Below are 25,422 nucleotides of genomic sequence, written 5' to 3' on the forward strand. Positions count from 1 at the left end.
AAGTGATGGCAGTCTGACTCCTATTCCTAATATTGGGAGTTAGTCCAGACACTTAAGAGCCAGAACTCTGCTGTGCATTTGACTATGTTATCAACACTTTACTTGCTAATGATACTAGTGACAGAATTTCAATATGATGGGTCAGACTTAAATAGGAAAGCTTATAATTGTGCTTGCAGAACCAAAGAAACTCCCTCCCCCCGACACAAAACAATCCCTTTTATCAGCAGATCAGCTGGTGTTAATCTTCATGACTGGGAATGATTTGGTAAGCTTCTGTTCAATATTTTCTCTCCTTCACCACTTCCCACCTTGAATGGAGAGCCTCCACCAGCACCTGATATCTACCCGTTTAGAAAATGACAACTGAAAGCCTTCCTGTGGAGCAGCAGTGTGCCAACTACCCAGCAGAAGGTCACACTGATGACTTCCCTGTGGCTTTTATTTTCCCCAGGGAAATCTGCAGCCAGGGCTGACTGCGTGCCAAATATGCTGAGTGCCACAAACCAGCAGCGCTGAGAACCCCCCATCCCACTTGATGGGGAGCAGTAAGCAACTGTGCCGAACACCTGTGTCAGCTCCTGTTCCTGGGGACACCCCAGGCAAGCACTCATTCAGCATTCAGGGAGAGAGCTCCCCTCTTCAATCTGGCACTCCTGTCCAAAAACTTCTCAGGAGTCATATGATAATAGCTATGTTTGTCAGATCTCTGTAACATCAGCGTGTTTAACTACTGTTAAGGAGGATGATTTAAATCATTCCTGAGTTAAGTATTTCACTACAAGCATCCAGAGGGAATCAGCACGATGAATGCATTTCCTATTGTTATAAATGTAAAAGTAACATTCTCCATCATTTCCCCCAACCAACTTGAGGAAGAGGAGACACAGTCTGAGATCTGGATGGTGTGATTCTATAGATGGACAAGATTTAAATCAATCAGCATTTTTCCTATAACTTATGGAGAATATATGCTAAATTGAGCCAGTGAAAATTCTAGTCAAGAATGGACAGAGGAAAAGTTAATATAATTAAAAGACTGACGTGTGCCACAGGTTAGCACGCAGGAAGAATATAGGAATGAATGAACCAACAAATTAAGGAACACCTAAACAATTTTCAGTACATCAGAAAAGTTCCATAATGCAGAAATGATTATATTCTAGGGAGTCAACTGACTCTGCACTTAAGTGTTTATGATTTGCAGATTACTCAGGCAGGACTTATGCAGAGATCCAAAATAAATGAATAAATAAACCAAAGCCTACTTCAGAACCTCGTAGGTTGTCAAGCGGCAAAACTACAAGTCAAACATCAGGGTTTTTTTGCATGCCGACTGTTCCATTTGGTCTTCTCCAAAATTCCAAGTGGCATTCAAGACTGTTGGTCTTTCAGGCTATTCCCTCATTCCAAACTGTTCTTCTAAGGAGGCAACTTTGACTATTGTTTAATCTCATAGAGCTTCATCCTCAACTCCCCCTGCCTGGTTCCAGAATCTTCAACATATCAACATTGATATTTCAAAGGTACAGACTCTCAAAACAATTCATGTACTTCCCATCAATAAAAGTACATAAATAAAGACAAAAATTTTTTGGATTTCCTATACCAGTAAATTGCAAAACTCTTATTTTAATCACTCAGGGTTAAAATATATCCCTTATTGCACCCTATTGATTCCATCTTAGGATTTCTGCTCCTATCTGTCCCCAGGTTTTACCATCTTGGTCCTGACTTTCTGGATCTCTTGCTTAATGACTACAATAATGTCCCACCATCCCCTTTTAGCTTCTCCCCTTTCAATCAACCTCATACTGCCACTGTATTAGTTAATTAATCCAAGGCACAGATCTAATCACCACCCACATTCCCTTAAAAACCAAACAAAAAATTTAATGGCTCCCCAAGTCCTGTTGAACTAAGTCTAATCACTAGCATGAGATTCCAAGTCCTCTTTACAGACTTTGAATTGTAAAGTCTCTTTATGTTGTAAAAAGCCCACCTTATCTTTACAGTCACCATCCCCCTCTTGTATATACTCTGTGCTGTATCCAAACTTAACCCAAGCTGAAAAAGACACTTAAGACACCAGGACCTTAATACACACGCGTGCACACACACACACACACACACACACACACACACACATAAAATTAATATATACTAATATACTAATGTATATTAATGTATAATGTATATATACTTAATATACACTCACTAACTAACCGCTACCAGTATCTAACATCTCTGCTAGGAAAATCACACGCATTCTTAAAGATTCAGCTCAAATACTGTTTTGTCTACGAAACTTTATCTTTTCTATAAACCCTTATAGAATGCCAGGTTGCAGATCTTATGTAGCCTTTTTGACATTATGTCTCACACTATAATATTTGGTTTTGGATCTTCTAGCTAAATTCACTTAGCACGTGCTATGAGCAAAACACTTTGAAAGATATTTTGGGGATACACTGGAAAATAAGATTCATTCAGCAAAAGGCAAATGAGAAAAAAAGTTTAAGTGAAGTGGAAAGTCATTCAAGCAGTTGGATGAACTCAAGGGCCAAATAAGATAATGACGGATAATAACCACATGGATTTAGTGTGAAGGCAAAATTACTGACGATTTTAGCAAAGGTTGGCATGAGAAAAGCAGAAGAGGATTGAGGAGCAAAAGGAAGAAAGAAAATGGAGACAATAAGTTAAAACTTAAAGGACATATATATATATATTTATAAGAAAATAGACTTTATATTCATTTATGAAAACAGAATACATGTATTACATGGATATTCTAATAGCTATATAATGAATATCTAAGCTTATATTCTTACCTATAGTTTTAAAATAGTTTTGCAATGCATTGACTCAGAATTCTAAGTCAGAATTCCAGTATTCTTGCCTGGAAAACCCCATAGACAGAGGACCCTGGTAGGCTACCATCCACGGGGTCGCAAAGAGTCGGACACAAGTGAGCAACTTCACTTTCTTTCTTTTCTTTCTCAGTATTCTGAAATATTTATAGTAAACAGTCATTGGGCAGTTGGAAACTGCTGCTGTCAGACAGCTAAGAGAAGGCAACTCTACCTCCTAAATTCCTTTTTTAATCATCATTTTGATTCTTTGACATGATAGCAATGAGAATTTTAGAAACAACCTTTCCTTCCAAATATCAACATACCTTTTCTGAATTTTTCTGAAAATAAATATGAACAATTTCCTCTGTTATTTATAAGCATCCTTATTTTTCTCATTTACATTAAAAATGGCCACTTCTAACATGATTTCTAATTCAACTAAATTTGATTTACACACCATGCATACTGGTTCAACAAATGTAATGAAACTGTGGAGATAACAGTAGCAATGCAATTCTCCTTATGGGAGAAGCAGTGTTGGTCACTTAGCAGACAAACACAGGTTAAAGACCCTAAGTAATCTGGCTGCTAAGTTTCAAAGCTGATTCCAGAATTCATGCCCTATATGTCCTATGAAGGTTTTAATTTTTTTAACTATTCCACATTTTCTTCTTATAAATTGCCTCATGGGTCATGTGATCATTACAATAAACCATAACATAATTTTCAAAAATTCTCCCTTACAACTGGAAGATAAAAATTCATGACTTTTATGGACTTACACAATCTAATTTCAGTTTAAATTAAAAATGACAAGCAAATGGGAAATTCAACCATGCAAAGCAACTAACCAAAGTTGCACAAACTTCTTCAGAAGACACAGAAACTTCTATTACATATCCTTGTCATTAATATACCTATTATGAAACAATAAGTTATTATACAAAACCCAAGAACATGATTATAAATTAAAGGAATCTTCCAAATTAAGGACACAAAAACAAAAAGTGATAGCTGTACTATTTAACATGAACTCCTTGAACACAGTCATCAGTCAAAATCTTAATCAGATAATGTTGCCCTAATCATTGTTAAAGTCCATTTTCATTCATAATTTGTATTCTGTATATAAAGAAAAAAATTTTAATGTTTTACCCAACCTGTAAGCCCAAGTGATCCTTAAACCATGCAAGCCACACCATACCCTTTTATTGACTAAAGTCCCCTTAATGATCCCCATCTCACTCAGAATAATAGTCAAGATCCTGCTGTGATCTACCAGACCGTATATAATGAACATCACATCACCCTTTCTCGTCTCTTACTTGTCCACTCTTCACTCTCCTCTGACTGTACTTGTCCACTCTTTACTCTCCTCTGACTCTCCAAATACTTTTTCTTGGCAATCCTTCAACATAGCAAGCATGCTCCTTACACTCGTTCTTCCCAATGACTGTATATCTTCACCCATATCTCTAAACACTTCCCCCTCTCCTGCTGCACTCAGGTCTGCGCTCCAATCTCTCCTTAGCAGAAAGGCTTTCCCTAGACATGGTATTGGATACAGTCTCCCATCATTCTGTATTTATTCTGCTCTATTTTTTCCTTAGTATGTATCCTTATTAACCTATATATTAAAATTTTCACTTTAGGTTTTCCTTCACTGGAATGAAAGCTCCAGGAAAGAAGGGACTTTTGTTGTATGAATGAATGAATGATCATCTTTTCATTTCATCCAACTAAATAGGAAACTTCTCCAGAGACACAACAGTAAAAAAAAAAAAAATCTTAATGTTCTTGAGTTCTTTGAATATCAGTGCAAAGTGAAGTATAAGTATCAATGGCATTCCTTATCAAAATATATATTGGTGAAGATCACACAGGATGATGATAATTTTTTATCTGCATGTACAATGTTGGGTGCAGAACTGCTTGGGTTCCATAGCTGTAAAGCACACAATGCACTACATTTGATCATGTCAAGAAACACAGATTTATCTGTTACTAATATTTCATGTGACAGTAGGAGGCAATGTAGGTTTGTAAAACAGGAGGATTAGACTGAGGCTCTCTCTATCCCTCAAGACTACCAGGGATCTATGAGATATTTGTCTCTTCCTTCTTGATTTTGCTTCCAAATATGCAAAACTCAAACAACAACTGTGTTCAGTTTAAGGGCAATATATACATAACAGTCAGTGTCCAAGAAAATACACCACCGTTGGTTTCAGTATGCTTCTTTCTTTTGTTTAGTCCAATGATAGTTACAGATTGAAAGTCAAGAAATGTTAACTACCAGAAAACTCCTTATGAAAGAATCACCCAAAAGTGCTTTTCAACTCTTTAAGAATCACTGCAGACATACTTATAAACCCAATTTCTTGGGCATATCATTGTAAACACAGCTTTCTGAAGGTCTCTTACCTAATTTAGCTAAGAGCAGAGATCTGAGTATATGTGATGCATCAAGATGCACTTGTAATTATCTTTCCTTTAAGCTGGAGGGTAGTTTTTTCAAAAGATACATAATAATAATCTGTCTAGTTCTTAATGCTAGAAAATGACTAAATCTCTGAAGCATCCAAGAAGAAGAACTTTAAGCTTAGCTCCATTCTGAATAAACCATTTCACTTGAAGAGATGTGATCAGACTGAAGAACAAAGCCATTTATCTGTGTGATGAAACATGAAAATAAACACTGGTAGTTGCTCTCCAGGAGACCTGGGTGTGGAGACATTAAGTCAAACTCCAGGAGATTGTGGAAGTGGTAACACTGGAGGGCTTACAAGAGAGGACCCCCAAGCTTCTATAAATAACCAAGCCATAGTAACAAGACTTTTCACCACTGATTAAGACAACCACAGGGAGGCTTCCCTGAAGCAAGATATCAGTCATCACAGGTTGTCCGTCATTCATGGTGACTCTCAGGACAACGGGGACTGCAGAGACCAGCATGGCTGTGCCCAGCTTATTGAGGAGTGTGACTTACCCTACACTTTCCACATTAGATGACAAAAGCTCACAGTAGACCCTTTAACGATTGAGATTGTTCTATCCACAGAGAAATTATTTAATTAACCTTCACTTTATATACGGTAGCCAACATTCAGAAGTTAAAATTAGCATTAGTAAACAGATAGACTCTAAGAGTATTGTGAGTTCTTAGAGGTGTCCTAGCACCCAGAGAATACAGCAGAAAAGAAAGGAAACTTGACTTTGCTGACCCAAGTATTCTCCCATTATAATTACATAAGTAATGACATTTTATATGTTTTAAGGTTTTGACTCTGAAAAAGTCATGGAAAAGTCTTCATTTCAAAACTGTTCGCATAATAAGATAGATGACAGAAATCAGGGTACCTCTGAATCTTATTAGGTAAGAAATTTTCCTCTGTTTCTGAAAATCTCTACAAATTACTTTTCACCTTCATATTTTAAAAAGAGAAGGCCCAAGTGCTGGACCTATTATAGAAAGGTCCCAGTAGTTAGCTGCAACACTGAAGACCACACCAAGTAAGCACAGACAAGAAATAAACAAGTAGCAAGAGGTCAAGAATTTCAAAATTAATGACAAGAATGATCAGCAAATGATAATGCAATATCCTGACCTGCTGAGTCTCCAATCTCTCCCACTCCTGATGTCCTTGATATTATCTACTTCTTGCAATGCTGAGAAAAAGAAAAAGGAAAAAGAAATGTATTTAGTGACAAATAAAAATAATTTCAAAATACTCAGGTGAAAAAAAAATAAACGTTACAAAGGGAATTAAACAAGATTTCTACTATATAACTTTGGAAGAAATATTAAGTAATTTCACTGTAAAACTTTTTTTCTAGACCGGATTTATCCTAACAATGCAAAGTTGAATTTGCATCTAAATATCAAATAATATAACACATTTAATATCATATTAATAAAAGATAAAACCATACAATCACTTCTATAGATGCCAAAAAGCATTTGATAAATACCAACACCCTTTCATGAAATAAACTTTCAAAAAGCTTCCCTGGTGGCTCAGATGGTAAGGAATCTGCCTGCAGTGCAGGAGACCTGGGTTTGACCCCTGGGTTGGGAAGATCCTTGGAGAAGGGGCTGGCTACCCACTCCAATACTCTTGCCTGGAGAATTCCATGGAGAGAAGAGAGTGGCAGGCTACAGTCCATGGGGTCTCAAAGAATCAGACATAGCTAAATGACTATTACTTTCACTCCTCAACCTAATACAGAGCATCTATGAAAACCTCACAACTATTATACTTAGTAGTAAAAGACTGACTGCTTTCCCCCTGCTATCAGAAATAAGACAATAGTGTCCACTCATATCACTTCTATTCAAGATTAAAAGGTAGGTTACAATCAGGTATAAAGCACATCCAGATTGAAAAGGAAAAAGTAAATTATCTCTATTTGTAGTCAATGTTACTTTTATCTAGAAAATCCTAAATATTGATACTTTATTTTAAAAAAATGATTAAAACTAATGAACATTATTAAAACTAATGTAAGGTTGCAGGATACTTGATTAACACATAAAAATCAATTGGATTTGTATGTACTAGTAATAAACACTCCAAAAATAAAATTAAGAAAGCATTTTCCTTACAACAACATGAAAAAATAAAATGCTTAAGTATAAATTTAATAAGTGTAGGATTTATATATTAAAAATTAAAACATTACTGAAAGAAATGAAAGAATATCTAAGAAAGATGAAAAGGCATCCCACATTCACGGATCAGAAAAGTTAATATTCTTAGCATGAAGTACTCCCCAAATTGATCAGTGTATCTAACACAATCTCTATCAAAATTTTAGCTGGGTAAAAACTGACAGAGTGTCCTTAAAATTCATATGGAACGCAAGGGATCCAGTACACCTAAAACAATCCTATGAAGAAAAAGCTGGGGAATCCATCCTTCACAACTTCCAAACTAAAGCCAAAGCTACAGTAATCAAGACAGTGTGGTACTGGTATAAGGATACAAATACAGATAAATGGCATAAAATTGAGAGTATAGGAACAAACCTTGACATTTATGGTCAATCAATTTTTGACACACTTGCCCAGACAATTCAGTGGGGGGTGGGGTGGGGTGGAGAACAGTTATAGTATGACAAAAAATAAATAAATCTAGTCTTTGTTCCTGGTTCTTGACAGGCAGCTTTGAAAACCCTTGGAATTCCCTGAATGATAGGTATGACTTCATTATGCTAGTGAAATGACTCTTAAGAGGATTCCCAGACCGCTTCAGGCTGGGAGAGGATATCAGAAAAAGCAGGTAAGAGATTCGAGGGCTGGAACACTGAGACACCTCCCACCCCCAACCCCTGACTTTCTCCCCTACACTGACTTCTAGGGAGACGAAACTGAGAGACTGGAGACTGAGTGTAATGACATGACCAATGACTAAGCCAACCACACCTATAACTATGTCAATAAAACCTCCAAACAACAATCTCAGAGTGTCCTTCCTGGAGAACAGAATGATGTTCGAGGAGGATGGCACACTCTGCCTCCACAAGATGGAGACTCTTGTACCAAAACCCTTTTAGACGTATCCTCTACCTCCTCTGTTCATCTGAATCCCTTACAACAAAAGTCATCATAAGTAAGCACATTCATGGATTCTATGAATCATTCTAGTGCATTACTGAGCCTGAAGAAGTGTTGCGGGAATTCCTAAGTCTATATCCAATTCAGCCTGGGAAAAGTCTCCCTTGCCTGGGGACCCCACTTGCAGCTGTCTTCTGAAGTAAGGGCAGTCTTTCTGGGGACCTTACCTATTAGCTTGTGAGATCTGGTGCTAACTCTAAATAGTTAGCTTCAGATTGATTGGAATGATGAACACACTAGAATATAATCATCTTTCCAACAAATGGTCCTAGGAAAATTGGATACCCATATTCAAAAGAATGGAATTAGATTCATACTTCAAAATCATATAAAAATTAACTCAAAATGTATCATGTAAATAAATGTAAGAACTAAAAATCATAAAAATATTAGAAGAAAGCATAAATATTTGTAACTGTGAGTTTGGCAATGATTTTTCAAATATAACACCAACAGATAAAATAAATAACAAAAGAAAAAAATTGATAAATTGAACTACATCAAAAGACAAAATCTTTGTTTCAAAGTACACCATCAAGAAAGTGAAAAGGTAACCTATAGAATGGGAGAAAATATTTGCCAATCATGGACCTGATAAAGGATACAAAATATAGAAAGAACTCTTACAACTCTACGTTAAAAAGTCAAACAAAACAATTAAAAAGTATGCAAAGAATCTAAATAAACATTTTACCAGAATAGATATAAAAATTGTCAATTAGAAGATGAAAGATACTCAGCATTAGCCATTAGGTAAATGCAAGCCCAAACCACAATGACATGCTATGTCACATCCACTGGGATGGCTATTTTTTAAGAAAAGATAGTAACACGTGCTGGTAAGGGTATAGAGAAATTGGAAACTCGTACATCACAGATAAGAATGTGAAATTCTTCAAGTGTTTTGCAAAATAGTTTGGCAGTTCCCAAAAGGTTATAGAGAGTTACCAAATGAGCCAGCAATTCCGCTCCTATGTTCATACACAAGAGAAATGAAACATATGTCCATACAAAAACTTGTACTCAAACGTAACCCCACTTATAACAGCCAAAATGTGGCAAACAGTCTAAATGTCCATAAACTGATGAATGAGCAAACAAAATGTAATATATCCATACAGTGGCTTATTATTCAGTCATATAAAGGAATGAAGCATGTTACAACATGGATAATCTTTGAAAATATTATACCAAATGAAGGAAGCCAGTAACAAAAGACCACACATTGTATGATTTCATTTTTAAGAAATGTCCTGAATAGGTAAATTTATAAAGACACTGAGCAGATTAGCAGTTCCTTAGAGTTACAGGGAGAAGAGACTTGTGAAGTAATGGGGAGTAACTTTAATGAATTTGTAGTTTATTTTGGTTAGATGAAAATGTTCTAATGTTATATTGTGGTGATACTGAACTTCTCCTTAAATTTACTGAAAAACACTGAATTGCACATTTTTAAATGAGTGGATTGTATAGTATATAAATTATAAATCAAAACAGCAAGTTTAAAAAATTTCATAGATAAAGCAAAGTCACATTAATCCCACATTTAAAAGGAAAATTACCCACATCTGTCTTGAAAAGTCTATGTTAAGATGATACAAAAGATATTTAATATTTTGATAGTTATTCCTTGACAGATAACATTAATAGCATGCCAAGATTAAATACCAATAATAAAATAAAAGGAAAGCGTTCTACTTTTAAAGTAGTCTTCAGAGATTAGTCTTTTCAATAGGACTTTCAAGTGTGCCTACTGAAAGTTGAAAGTGCTCCAAATTTTTTGAAAAAATCTTTGAATCATCTATACCAGCAATCTTACACATGTTCATCCCAGTGTGATAGTTGCTCAGTCATGTCTGAATCTTTGCAATCCCATGAACTGTAACCCCTTAGGCTTCTCTGTCCATGTAATTCTCCAGGCAAGGATGTTGGAATGGGTTAGCCATTCCCTTCTCCAGATGATCTTCCCGACCCAGGGGTCGAACCCAGGTCTCCCACATTGCAGGCAGATTCTCTACCATCTGAGCCACCAAGGAAACCCACACACGTTCATATGTAATTTCATTTCTGGAAAATACATACCGAGTAAAGAATTCTAAAAATAAGAAAAGGTATGCACAAATATTATTCACCTAGAAATTATTAGCAATATAAAAATAGAGTGAGGAAAAGTGGCTAACACTAGAGCACTGGTTGCATAAATTACAGATTATCTCCTTACTAACTTGCTGAGGAAAAGAGGCTTAATAATTAGCAGAACCCAGATTCAAATATACATTCCTTTGACTCCAGCGTCCAAAGGTTTCTAAACACTAATTTTGTTCCAAAATATTAATGTTCTGAAAGATTAATTTTGGTTACTAGACCAAAGATCTATAGTTTATATAACCAATGATACACACACAGGCTCACAGACAAGATATAAAAACAACTCAAGAAAGAAATGCCAAAATGCTACAATGTTAGTTTTAGAATAGAAAAGTTTCCTAGTTTCTTTTGCTAATTTACATTTTTTAAACATTTCTCCAATAAATTATATAACTTTCATAGTAACAATAAGGTTACTAAATAGAATATCAAAACTTTTATACAAAGTGTATACTGCTATTTAAGTGTGCAGATAAAACACACCTAGCGTCCTTTTAATAACCCCATATTCCTCCCCAGAACACAGACATCCAATGGCGTATTCCATCCAAGTCTATTTTCTAAATATTAACCAAGTCTTTAAAAAAAAAACTAACTTACTTTTATCCATTAGACACTTTATCCACATTGGCTCTTTACTTCACAACCACTCAATGAAATGTGCATTATTAGCATATAACAAATGAGGATACCGATATATACCCACTCCTGGGTATATATCTGGGAAAAAAATGAGAAGACTAACTGGACAAGATACATGCACCCCAATGTTCACAGAAGCACTATTTAAAATAGCTAAAACACGGAAGCAACCAAATTGTCCCAAAAGATGATAGGAATATTACTCAGCCATGTAATTTGCAGTGATGTGGCTAGACATAGAGAATATTACACTTGGTGAGATAAGTCAGACAGGAAAAGACAAATACTGCATGGTATCATTTATATGTGGAATCTACAAATATACAAACAAATGAATATTCAAAGTGAAAACAAACTCACAGATACAGAAAATAAACTTCTTGTTACCAAAGGGGAGAAGGTACCGGGAGGAACAAATTAGGGGTATGTGATTAACAGATACAAACTACAATGTATAAAACAGATAAGCAACAAGGATATATTGTATAGCCCAGGGAATTATAGCCATTATCTTATAATAACCTATAATGGACTATAGTCTGCAAAATTACTGAATCACTATTCCTCTCTTTACACCTGAAATAATACAGTATTATAAGTAAACTATACTTCAACTAAAATTTCTTTTTCTTTCCAATAGACCACACAGACAACTTCAAAAGATACTTGTCCATGTATCAGTTCCCTATTGCCTTCTCAAGTGCTTGCCAATGTATCAAACAAAGTAATTGTTACTAACATGGATGTGAGCTAGTCAGAGTAAACTGGGAAAAGTATAAAAATTGGAGGCACTCTTCCACCACCTGTCACTATCCCTTCTTCCTTTTATTTGCTGCATAGCACTTAGCATCTCTAAACCTCTTTTTTTTATGACCTTGCCAATTTTGTTCACTGCTTTACCTTTTGCACCTAGAACAGTGCCTGATTTAAACTGGAGTTCAAGAAATACTTAGAAGATGAATAAATAAATGTACTTCAAAACAGGTGCAAATTTCTCTCTTTCCTAAGCTATATGTCTCTTGCCAAATCAAATAGCCTCTAATTTTTGAGCTTTTTATTTTAATTATGTTTGATGGCACCAGTACATATGAAATCTTTAGTTTCCCCAACCAGGAATCAGACCTGTGCCCCATGCATTGGAAGCTCAGATTATCAACCACTGGACCACCAGGGAAGTCCCTGACATCTCAGCTTTTAAATGTCCACTTCTTTAATGCAATACTGCCCAAGGCTGTTATGAGTTTAAATTCATTCATTCAAAAACTATTTATTGAGCACCTATTATATGCCAAACATTATTCTAAGCAATGTGATAGTAGCACGGAACAAAACAGACAAGAATCACTTACGCAGCTCATAGTCTGGTGAGTGAAGATAGACAAGAATGTAACATCAAATATTAGACTCTGACAAGCACTCTGGAGGCAAAACAGCTATGGGTAGGAATCTGAGAGGAGGATTCACAATTTTAAGCAGAGTAACTGAGAAAGAGGACATTTGAATACAGAAGTGAGGGAGTGAGAGGTACATATTGGAAAAGGAACTTACAGTCAGCAGGAAAAGCATGCTGGCATGACTGTATTTTCAGAGTGGTTGCAATGCCATGAGTGATGAATGAGTATTAAGAAATGAGGTCAGATAAGTGAGGCAGGGGAAAGGACAGACTGTGTCAGGCCTATATGCCATTGGAAAGATATTAGCTTTTATTCTTAGAAAAATTAGCAGTCTTTGGAGGAGTTTGAACAGAAGTAGGATATTCTATGGCTAAAGTTTTTAATGGGCTCAGTATCTCTCAATAGAGTTACTCCTGGCATTTTGGGTGGCCAGCTCCCCTCTGTCCTGACCTTCAAGCACACAGCATGTCATTTAGCATCTCTAAGCTCACCTCACCTATTGCCAGTAGTAATCCCCAGAACTTCTGACAACTAAAAATGTCCCCACTTATTTCCAGAGCTCTGTTAAGAATAGATCATGGTAGTGGAGAGTCTGTTTTAATATTCCAGGCAATACTTTATGTCATCTTGAGCTAAAGCGACAGTGGTAAATTCAGAATACATATTTTTTTAGAGATAGGATTTGCAAACGGTTTGGATACAGGTGTGAGTGAAAGCTAAGAGTCAAAGAAGACTTACAGATATTTAGAGCAAATAGAAGAATGGAACTGTTCTTCACTGAAATTGTGAAGACAATGTAGATAGAATTGATCTGGTGAGGAAAGCAGGCATTCAGTCAAGAAATGTAAAAAAACCTGCTACATAAAAGCAGATATGTCTATATTTTATGCAAAAAATTTTGTGAAGTGAAATAATGAGCAGTCCTGAACTGATGGATTTTGTTACATTTTATGAAGTGTATTTTATGAAGGAATAGAGTTAATAGAAATAAACATTAGATAAATAAATGAATAAATGGTTGCTAATTAATAGTAGTCTATTAACTAGTCTAGGCAATTTGATTATATCAAGAAAATTGTTGTCATTTATATATATATAACCCAAAGGAATGAATTTAATTGTGGGATTTAGAACAATAAATGATGTGTGAGTAGGCAGGCTTTTAATGCTGTTAAAATCCCACCAGGCCCACATTGCTTGGAGTAGATGCCCTACAGTGAGATTAGACACTGCCTTGGGAAAACAGTGAGTGCCGCAACTCTCCTGTACCCCATATGGACTATGAACCACCAATTCCAACACTATGGAGTCAACTGGTCAATACATGCAACCTTTACTACATTCATGGGCCATTTAAGGATATCAGAGAAAAGCTGTGTTCAAACATTGTTCAGCTCCTCTTTACTGGTAGAGTTGAGTCATTCTTCCACAGACAGAACAAATGATCTGAATCAACACAATAACTGATAGATGCAAACATACAATTTAGAGTTTCTGGGAGGAAGTGTCCGATTGCATCACCACTAGAACCTTATCCCTAGGAGTAGCATCCTGCTTGCTTGCCAAAGTAGAAAAGCAGCATTTTGAACAGCAATGCTCATCACATAAATCTGAAGAGTCTTTCTAAATGTGTTAAATCACCAAACCCATATAGTTAGAACAATTTTGTTCTCTTTGGATTTATATCACACTTATGAACATTCTGCCTCAATATTTTCTATCAATATTCCCTGTGATTTGTTACAGAGGAGGTATTTGTATTCCAACAGAAGTTCCTGTACACACAGGTACAAATGCATGCTTCCTTCAGAACACAGCATCATTTTCCAACCTATTGTTAAGACACTCTCTTATTCGCAAAAACATTAGTGGAGGGGAATTGAATGTAATTCTTCAGTCAAGTTCCATCTCCAATCACCAGTTAGCTAAAGAAGTGAGAAGGTTTGTACAAAGGTGGTTGCTTGAACTAAAGTGGGAGGGAACATGATAAATAAGTTCTAGTGGCAGACAGATGCCCTACAGGCCTCGAATTGTTGTTTGAGGGGAAGGACATAGTATGTCATAATGAATTACCATTAATTTGAGCCAGCAGTACTGTTAGATTGAGCCCAGCAACCCAGGATGACAAACAGTGCCTGCAAGATCATCTAATGAGGGGACAAGTCTGCTCCACTATTGCCGCTTCACTCAATTAGTGGACAAGGCTTTTAATGCCGCTCTGCACAACTAAAGCAATTTTGATTACTTAGAGCTAAGTCTCCATTTAGAATGTTTTGGAAGCTGAAACAGGGTTTCTTCCTTTTTTTCCCTAATATAATTTAGCTTGAGAGTATTTGAATGGTAATAAGCTATTTGAAAGCCAATCACATTATTTCTTATTTTTCCCTAAGTAATATTGAAATATATTTTTTAAAAGTTCAAACGATAGAATTTACTCTAGTAAATGAAATGTAAATAAGATAGCAAATGATTAAGGATATGCAGAGGGTGTGTGTGTGTGTGTGTGTGTGTGTGTACGTGTGTGTGTGTGTGTGTGTGTGCATGCAGCACTATGCCTGTCTGTGCCAGAATTACAGTTGGTGAATTTCATTTCATCAGCCAACATTATCAGGAGGGTTGCATATTTATTCTATATATCCACATTTTAAAAAAATTCCAGATCTTGCCTTCTTTGGCTGGGAGCACTTATATTTCAGATCTTTTGATATGGGGAACTGACTTTTCCACTTCATTATTTTTTTCACTGTGTCACTGCATGATGAAAAGCACTGATAAGTACAATGGTATGACTTTCTTTAATAACGTGATCATTGACTTATAACTAAAACCTTACCCTCCCAGAGTCTCCTCAGGCTTCCTAAATTCCTTTCACTCTCATTAAAAACATACAGGGTGCTCACTCTATACATCATTCTATTATCTTCCAGCTTTTTATCCACTATGTGTATTTAATCCTCGGTCTGCTTGTACTGTGTGAAATTCTATGAAATTTTACCTTTATAAAGAGAAAGTCATTAGATTAAAAAAAATGACTCAAGTCCTTAATGAATTATGCAAGACACACAGTCAGTCGTAGGTACCCATAAAATTTTATTACATTGAACACAAATACTGCAGATAAAGAAAGTGAACCTCAAGATTATTCATACAGAACCCTTCTTCCTTTGCTTCCCTCAGATGAGGAGTAACATCAGGATCAAAAGTTGATAAGGAGAAACTTTAGCTATACCCACCCATTGCCAAAATCAAAGCAGGGGTAGGGAATTTTTTAAAAATCCATTGCCTAAAGTAGGCCCAATAAAAACCAATTTTAAAATGATACACATCTTCATATCTTTGTTTACAAAATAGCCCACATGAACACATAGAATCAGAATCATCCAGGGCAGATGCTAGCAAATTTTTAAAACTTAATAATTTGAACCACTGGAAAACCTATTGGTTGAATAAATAAGAAACAATCAGATATTTTTTTATTCTTCCTTTCCATAGGCATATTTAATTTTCTCAAAATAATTTTAATAATTCCTACTTTCTTGTCTCCTAAAGGATTAACTTGTAAAGCATGTTGCACTCCTGGGGAGCTACCCATGTATTAGTAGAAAATGGTATATTACTAGCATTGCTTGTGCTGTAAGTACAAATTAAAAAGAAAAAACAATATGACTCAGGAATCAAGTAATACTTTCAATAATGTGTTACACTGTTAACAGTCACAACGACTTAGACACTGGCAAAATATATGCACTGATTCTGTACCCGGCCTTGTCCCAGAGTACATGATATGAAATCACATCACTGATTCAAATTATTGCCAAGGTTGATAAAACTACTGTTGCTTAGTCACTAAGTCTGTCCAACTCTACGCAACATCATGGACTGCAGCATACCAGGCTCCTCTGTCCTCCACTCTCACAAAGTTTACTGAAATTCATGTCCATTGAGTCGGTGGTGCAATCTAACCATCTCCTCCTCTGCCAAACTCTTCTCCTTTTGCCTTCCATCTTTTCTAGCATCAAGGTCTTTTCCTATGAGTTGGCTCTTAGCACCAGGTGGAAAAAGTGATGTTTCCTAAGGCCCACTTGACTACACACTCCAGGATGTCTAGCTCTAGGTGAGTGACCACACCATTGTGGTTATCCAGGTCATTAAGGCCTTTTTGTTACAGTTCTGTGTATTCTTGCCATCTCTTCTTAATCTCTTCTGTTTCTGTCCTTACCACTTCTGCCCTTTATCATGCCTATCCTTTCAAGAAACGTTCCCTCGATATCTCCAATTTTCTTGAAGAGATCTCTAGTATATCCCATTCTATTGTTTTCCTCTATTTCTTTTCATTGTTCATTTAAGAAGGCCTTCTTATCTCTACTTGTCATTCTACGGAACTCTGCATTCAGTTGGGTATATCTTTCCCTTTCTCCCTTGCTTTGTGCTTCTCTTCTTTCCTCAGTTATTTGTAAAGCCTCCTCAGATAATCAGTCACTTTACCTTTTTGCATTTCTTTCTCTTTGGGATGATTTTGGTCACTACCTCCTGTACAATGTTACGAAATTCTGTCCATAGTTCTTCAGTCACTCTGCCTACCAGACCTAATCTGCTGAATCAGTTCATCACCTCCACTGTATAATCATAAGGGATTTGATTTAGGTCATACCTGAATGGCCCACTGGTTTTCCCTACTTTCTTCAATTTAAGCCTGAATTTTGCAATAAGGAGTTCATGATCTGAGCCGCAATCAGATCTCGCTTCTTCTGACTCTTGCTTTTACTGACTATATAGAGCTTCTCCACCCTCAGCTGCAAAGAACATAATCATAGTTTCATTTATTCTCCTCTCTTGACAAAAGGAGTAATATGAGAGAGGGAAAATGGATCCATATTAGTTGCAGAAATTAAAGATAAATAAAATGTGAAGATTAAATAGGAAAGTACCAGTTATAGGTATAAATCTCTTAAATGCTTCCCCTTTCACTTTTTCCTTGTCCTTTAGTAGAGTAATGGTCCAAAGTATCGTCAACAATGATCACCATTCAGCTTTCCATCAATGTTAGTAACCTAATATCATACATATTTTTCCATCCTTGTTGATTAAATTTTATTTCTTAAATATATACGATATTTGCATAGCCAAAACTATATACACAGGTAACTCCTGTGTGTGAGTGTGTGTGTGTGTGTGTGTGAGCACACTCAGTCATGTCCGACTCTTTGCAGCCCCATGGACTGTAGCCCACTGGGCTCCTCTATCCACGGGATTTTCCAGGCAAGAATACTGGAATGGGTTGCCATTTTCTCCTCCAGGGGACCTTCCTGACCAGCGATCTTCAGGACCTGGGGATTGAACCAGCGTCTTCTGAGTCTCCTGCATTGCCAGGCAGTTTTTTACCACCAGCGCCACCGGGGAAGTTCTTAGGAGACTTATTTCCATCTCTATCACTTCTATTCATTCCCTCCAACACATCATATGCAATTATTTTCATTAATTCTGGCTTATTCTTCCTGTATTTCTTTTTGTAAAAATAAGCTAATATATGTATTTATTCTTATTTGCCCTTCTTTCTAATGCAAAAAATAGCATATCGTCTCCACTCTTTGAAGTTTCAAAAAATTTTTGTCTAAATGTATTCTAGAAATATCTCCATGTTCATGCATAGAGACCTTCCACATTATTTTTTAGAATTGCGTGCTGCTTGTATGGACATTCTTTAATTTATTCAACAGGTCTTTTATGAATGGGCATTTAGGTTATTTCCAATATTTGGAACTGCAAATAATGTTACAATTAATAAACTGAAATAATCTTGTTAACTCCTCGTGTAATTCTCAAGAAACCACTGGTGGGTCAGGAGGTTGCCTTGACCTACTTGAGCTGGTGTCAACTGATATCACATTTCTGACATGGGAGAGGAGTACAGTTAGGAAGCCTGAATTAACTTTGATGCTTTTACTGGAACTCAAATTTATTCCTAGTCTTAAATATAGATATTCATGAGTAAAACAACCATGAAATAGTTTTAGTTGATATGAAGGGACAGAAAATGAATTTTAGAACTTTTCTAAATTTTTCTTTGTTTCACAAGACTTTCTTGATATGCTAAAGTAACCTAACCCACTAGAAATCCTAAAAACATAAGAACCAGAAAACATTCTCTTTTGTACAAACATCTAGGTAGCAAGGAGCAACCCTTAACTTTCCTTACATTTAGAACCTTAGGAGCTTGAAAGTAGTCATTGAATGAATGGATAAATGAATGAGTGAGTGAATTAATGAATCTACTGGACCCAACAAAAGTCTGACATTAAAGCTTGGAAACAATTTCGAGGAGATATAAGTCTGAATTAGTGTTCTGAAGGCAGGCAGATGTGTTTAGCAATAGCTTTGCTCCACTCTTCCAAAAATAAGGCAGCCTATAAATAATGCCCAGGTCATCTTTCCTGCAGCCCTGATGTAATAATGGATGGACATGAATCTCAGTTTGTGGCTTGAGGTCACAGTGGTCACATTCCCTGCTGTTGTTGTAACCATTAAAGGAATGATGACTAATGGCTTTGAGGAAAAGTAGAAGTTAGACAATAAGTCCAGAGAAAACTTCCAGCAGCAAGAAGATGTACTCAACAAGTACCTTTGAGGCATCACACACTTGCTGAAGGGACCAGAGATTCCTCAGAGGAGAAGAGGAAAAAGAGAAGAAAAAAAGAATGGTTGTGTGAGCGTTTGCCAAAAAAAATAAAAGCCTGAGAAATTCCTGAGAGAACCCAGAGGGTGGTAAAATGTACCTTTCCTAAGACTGCCACTGATTTTACCTTTGCCCTTGGAGTAGAATGAAGTGAAGTGAAAGTCGCTCAGCCATGTCCAACTCTTTGCAACACCACGGACTGTAGCTGCCAGGGTCCTCTGTCCAAGGAATTCTCCAGGCAAGAATACGGGAGTGGGTATCCATTCCCTTCTCCAGGGGATCTTCCCAACCCAGGGATCAAACCCAGGTCTCCTGCATTGCAGGTGGATTCTTTACCATCTGAGCCACCAGGGAAGCCCCTGGTAGAATGGAGTACAATGAAGTACAGCTAATGCTCAGAGGAAAACCCAGGGATTTTAATAAAGATGATGAAATAGGTTAAATCTTTTGCAACAAGATTTGATTTTTAATACCAGATTTTGTTATTCACTTGCATCTGACTCCCCTGTCTTCCTTTAGGGGAAAAAAAAACCTGGGGTGTCAATGGCTCCTTAAGCAGCAAGATCATGGCTAATATAAGCATTTTGTTATATCATCATCTCATTATCACATGCAGGGCATTAATCGAAGCACCTCATTTAAGGTGGGAAAGAATTTGCTAAGGGAAGATGATTCAGCACAGTCTCTTCCGATGAGCACTGTCATCTCCAATCCCTTTTAGGAATAGGTGGAGATGTAACTAATAATAAAGTGTGAACATTTATTAAGTTTATTCATCAATAAGGTAACATGTCCCATTTTTCAAGGGTTCTAAAGTCACCATCTCATCCGTTTTTCTCTGGAACTGCCCTGTCACATCGTGATATGTACACACACTGAATTTATTTCTTTTTTAAAAGGCATCCCAGAGAGACGAGATGTGGATGGGTGTGAAGAACGGATCTGGGGAACCAAATGGGTGCAGATGCCTCCATTGACAAAGGGAAAAGGCATATGGCTTCCTTCCTTCCCGGTGTACCCAGGGCTCAGAGAGCACTCTAGATTTCCCTGTGATAAGTGTCTGCTTGCGAGCGCCACTGGGAAGATATTTTGTATGCCACAGAAAACCAAGATGTTTGCATTCCCACCAATCCAGGGATAAGGCATTTTCCTCATACAGACACAAAACATACAGTATATGAATGTTTAATGGAGGCTAAAACTGGGAGAGGAACAGAAAACAAGAACAGAGCAGGTTAAAAAAATATCTGGTTTCTCTCTATCAAAATACTAATTAAAATTCATGTTCATAGGGATGATTATACATATGTTTTTGAACTAAAAGTCTAACCTGGCACTATTTTTTGGCCTTATTTTTGTGACAACATTTTTGTCCATATGGCATGAAGTGAATCATTTTACATCTTTTTTTAAGCTCTATGTGTTTTTCTTGTTGTCTATTCCCTCTTCTCCCACCACACACACACTGGCAGCCGCTACCAAGTTGCCAAATGCCAACTCAACCCTGCAAGCTGGCTGCGTAGAGCTATATAGTACTGGCATTTTCCTTTCTTTGCAGAAATATTCTCTCTCTTTCCCCCCCCCCTCTCTCTCACACACACACACACCACTGAAGCACCCTGAATATTCCTCCTTCATTTCCATGCAGATCTCATGGTTTCTCGGATTCTGCGCAGCTCCAGGGTGTGCGGCGCTGGCTGCCGGTCATGCGGCGGCCTCCGCCAGCTTACTCAGTACCTCTGGCCTGCCTTCTCTATGGCACTGTGACAATTACTGGTTCACTTAAGAACTGCTATAAATTAATGGTTAATCAAGCCCATGCGATTAGTTTAGTCATAGCAAAGTGCAAAAACCAGTATTGTCCAGTTGTCCCCTTTTCTTGCTCTCTTTTAATCATCATGATCCAGGCTCCTGCTTTCTCAGACAGAAGAATACTTCTTCTCTGCAGCCCAAGCATGCGGCCTGACCAGTCAGGTCCCGGACGGCACACGGTTCTTGCATGTGTTGCCTCCACAAGTAGCAGGCGCTGCTTGAGTTTTGTGTGGAAGGGCAGCAACTCTACCTAACAAATGTAACTTTAACAACAGTAAAACAACCTAATAGCTTAGCATGCCGGGGGGCTAATGTGGCGGGCCATTTACTGCTGCACTAAATAGCCCCGGCTTGATTCTCATTGCCAAGTGTCGAACTGAGAATTGCAAGGCAGGAGTACCTCCTAATTCATTAGATAAAGGGGGTCATTGCTCATAGGGCCCGGGAAACTGTAGAAGGGTAAGAAATTGAACAAGGCATTCCTCCTTTCAAGTGCCATCAAAACCTGGGCTCCCTTGATCCTCAGAGTCACTGAAACATAACGGCTCTGTTCCTGGCATGCATATGCCAGCTTCTAACTTTGGGCAATTGAGCTTTATTTGGCGATGTTCATCTGGAAAGAGGCTAAAAGGGGGAGGGCTCCTAATACTACAGCTTTTATTTATTCTTTGTAAATCACTTTGACACCCTTGAAACAAAAGCAACAACACAAGAACAAAGTATGATTTAGCCTTGGCTGTAAAATGAGCCACTACTAAGCTGTCCTAACCAGCTATCTGCCTCCGGTGCCCTGGAAAAATTGCTGTGGACAGTTGTGACCTGGCTAATAGGCTGGGCAGGAAAGAGACCACTACCAATAAAAGAGAGACTCAAATTCTTGTTAGCTTCGCTACATCTCATAATATTGTCTGTCTTTTATTCCATTTTTTAAAAAATTTCTTCCAGGTAGTTCTAAGTTCTAACTGCCCTGAATAGTCACAGGAAGGTCATGTGGACAAAAATTCCCTAATCTTGTTGTCATGAATAGAAAAGAAAAATCATCAAAAATTTCCAATGAGATCTCTAAAATGGGACATCTTTATTTCCTGAACATTAGCCCTAAAACAACTGATTTCTCTAATTCCTGCCATCACTCAGATTGGCCTTGAATTACCTCCCAATAGGCCTCCCACGTGCTTCTAGATGAGACTGTGTAATGGGGGATCTGTTAATTAACTAGAAGCAAAGTTGCGCGGTGGGGATCAAACACTGGATACGTCCTAAAACTCCCACAGAGAAGATGAAATGCAGCGCAAACTTTAAAGACTTCCCGTCATTAGCTGAGACCTTGCTGCTCCTGGCCTAGACCCCTCCTGTTTCAGAGAACAATGAGGACAATGATGGCAGAAATGAAATAGTGCGGCCAGGAACAAAGGAACTAGCTATTTACCCGTAGAAAAAGAAAGGGCGGGGGGGGGGGGTGGGGGGGGAGAGAAGAAGGGAGAACTTTCTTTTCCTGCGGTTCCTGTCTACTTTTAATTAATTTATGACTGCCAGGGAAATGCACAGAGAACACACCCAAACACATGGCACGGGAGGACAGTGTTAATATCTGTAACATCTCCTGTTTACTTCCAGGAAAAAACATGCAGTGGGCTGGGGCAGAGAGAGAAGTTGAGGAAGAAGAGAGAGGACAGGGGCAGTGAATGACAAAGGACAAATTGCTGGACTGAACTTTCACTCCTACGATCAGGGTTCAATCTGGAAGATGATAAAAACAAAAGAAAACAAAGCAAGACCGTCCCAGGAGTAATAAATCCACCTAGATCAGCTCTGGATCTCAGGAAAAGACAGGAACTGTGACCTCACACCGAGGTTAAATTTTGCCATTTTTAGAGGTCTCCTAGTAATGCCCGTAGAAATATACATAAATATTATATCAACAAAAAGCACACATGATATTGACCTGCTGGGGGTTTTTTGTTGTTGTTGTTTCTTGGCAAGATATTAATAGAAAAATCAAAAATCAAGAGAACTATTGAGGACTATTGAAGGGCCTTGTGCTCACTTTGCATTATTTATTTTTGAAGAATTCATATCAGGAGTTTTTCCATATAACTAATCTGCAAGGCTTCCACAGGACTAAGAAAACAATAACAACAATAAGATGCACAGAGATGGTGCCTTGGTTCTCTCTGCCTCATGTAGAAGCTCTTGCTTTGAGGTGGACCAACAGGATGAATAGGGAAGCCTGGTGTGCTGTAGTCCATGGGGTCGCAAAGAGTCAGACACGACTGAGTGACTGAACGGAACTGAACAAGATGAAGGGAGCCATTATTTCAAGAGGCTGAAGGTTCTCCTCCCTTTCTTCAAATTTCATTTGAAAATAGTCACAGTAGAATTATTTTCTTTTGAAAGGTCAGTGACAAGGCCTACTTCTCTGTTTCCAAGCCCCATGCTTAGAACAATCAGTGAAAACTCAGCACATGGATGAAACAAGAAAATCCCCAGGATTACATTTTGTGACTACTTCCCTTCCCATTTATGTAATATGAAGGGTTTAGACTTAATAAGCTCAATCACAAACACAACTCTTAGAAAAAAAATTCTTAAGCACATTGTTCACCCAACTGAAATTACTATGTAATCAAAAAGGAGTGTAGGTTAGAGGTTTACCATTAGCTGCTGGTACATTCTAACCAGCATTAAAAACAAACAAACAAACTCAAACTTGAAGTGACACATGCATTGTCAATTATTGAGAATCTTATCTAGCATCCCCACATATGAACCCTCAAAGAATAAAGGATTCCCCAGTATGTTTCATGATTGATGACTACACCAGCAACCAATGATAATATGGCAGAATGGCAGAACAGCATGATAGAATAGGAAGAAAAGGGCTAGAATTATATTAAGGACATGTAAAAACTAACTGTGTGTCTTAGGAAACATTATTTACTCTCCTTGGTCTCAGTTTCCATGAGGATAATGTCTCCTGGTTACTCCATAGGGTTGTTCAAAGTATCTAATGATAAAACATATTTCAAACATTTAAAAAAAAAACCTTCAATTCATTTTCACTTTGACTCCCTCACTATTTCTAGACTAGTGCTGGGTCCAAAATACAAAGTATTTAGGACCTAGAAATCTATAACAGGATTACCAAGTCCTTTCGGATTTCATAATTCTCTTCAAACTTTTTTAACAAGTCTAGAAAATCAATCTAGGAACAATGACTTTCTGTAATTTATCCTAGTTAACTTCATCTTGTGTGTCCATTTTTGTATGAGTTGTTTTTTCTCTTGATCAATTTACTATGATATCCTGTAAGCAAGATTGTACTGTTTTTTCCAAAAATACCAATGATTTCCCTAATTTCCACTTCGTTCAACACTTACCATATTTCTATTTATTCAACATCCAATTTATGCAATATTCTCTAAAACACTTAATATCTTTTGCTAATGTTTTTGCCCTTATGACAGTTTGGGGAGAATTCCAGAAAATTCCTTTACATTTAATAAGAATTGTATAGGTGGTATTAAAATAAAAATAACAAAGAACAATAAGACTGGACCACACATGATTGCTGTTAATGTTTAAGAGCAATTTCTTACTACAAAGAGAAATCTACTAGTACTTAATACCTTCAAAATTCAAGTAAAAATAAACTTACAAAATAAATATATTCCTAAAAGATGGAGGAATCCTGATCATTAAGATTTTAATCGCTAGGGGACTTCCCGGGTGGTCCAGTGGTTAAGACTTTACCTGTCAATACAAGGAGTATGGGCTTGATGCCTTATCAGGGAGCTAAGCTCCCATATACCTCTCAGCCAAAAAAGAAAAAACAAACAATATAAAACAGAAGCAATATTATTAAAAATTCAATAAAGACTTTACTAAAAAAACAAAAATCACCAAAAAAATATTGTAAATGTTAGAGCAGCACTTAGGACAAAAAGGTGATGGTAAGAATGAACCTCTTGATTTAATTAAGCATTCTACTGGATAGCAATACAATCTGATCCCCTGGAGAAGGGAATGGCTGCCCATTCCTCTTGCCTGGAGAATTCCATGGACAGAGGAGCCTGGTGGGCTACAGTCCATGGGGTTGCAAAGAGTCAGACATGACTTAGCACCCAACACACTCTTAAGAAGTAGCTGGAAAAAAAAAAAAAGAAGTAGCTGGATACACTGGTGTTCTGTTTGACATATGCTGTATGAATAATTTTAAAGCACTTGCCAGTATTTAGAAATTGACAGAATCCATATTTCTGATACCTTTCAAAAACT

The 25,422-nt window shown here is 37.2% G+C and overlaps 1 protein-coding gene across 10 annotated transcripts in view; it reads right to left on the reverse strand.

Annotated features, from left to right (window-relative positions):
- The window catches only part of SOX5 (SRY-box transcription factor 5), a 1,099,609-nt gene that overhangs the window by 713,671 nt on the left and 360,516 nt on the right, over positions 1 to 25,422 (reverse strand). For all 10 annotated transcript variants that reach the window (XM_043441163.1, XM_043441162.1, XM_043441157.1 and 7 more), the window contains one exon: positions 6,467 to 6,527. The gene's annotated coding sequence lies outside the window, so the exon portion shown is untranslated. The remainder of the gene's footprint in view (positions 1 to 6,466; positions 6,528 to 25,422) is intronic.

Source organism: Cervus canadensis, chromosome 21 (assembly GCF_019320065.1).
Source record: "Cervus canadensis isolate Bull #8, Minnesota chromosome 21, ASM1932006v1, whole genome shotgun sequence".
NCBI classification, from domain to species: domain Eukaryota; kingdom Metazoa; phylum Chordata; class Mammalia; order Artiodactyla; family Cervidae; genus Cervus; species Cervus canadensis.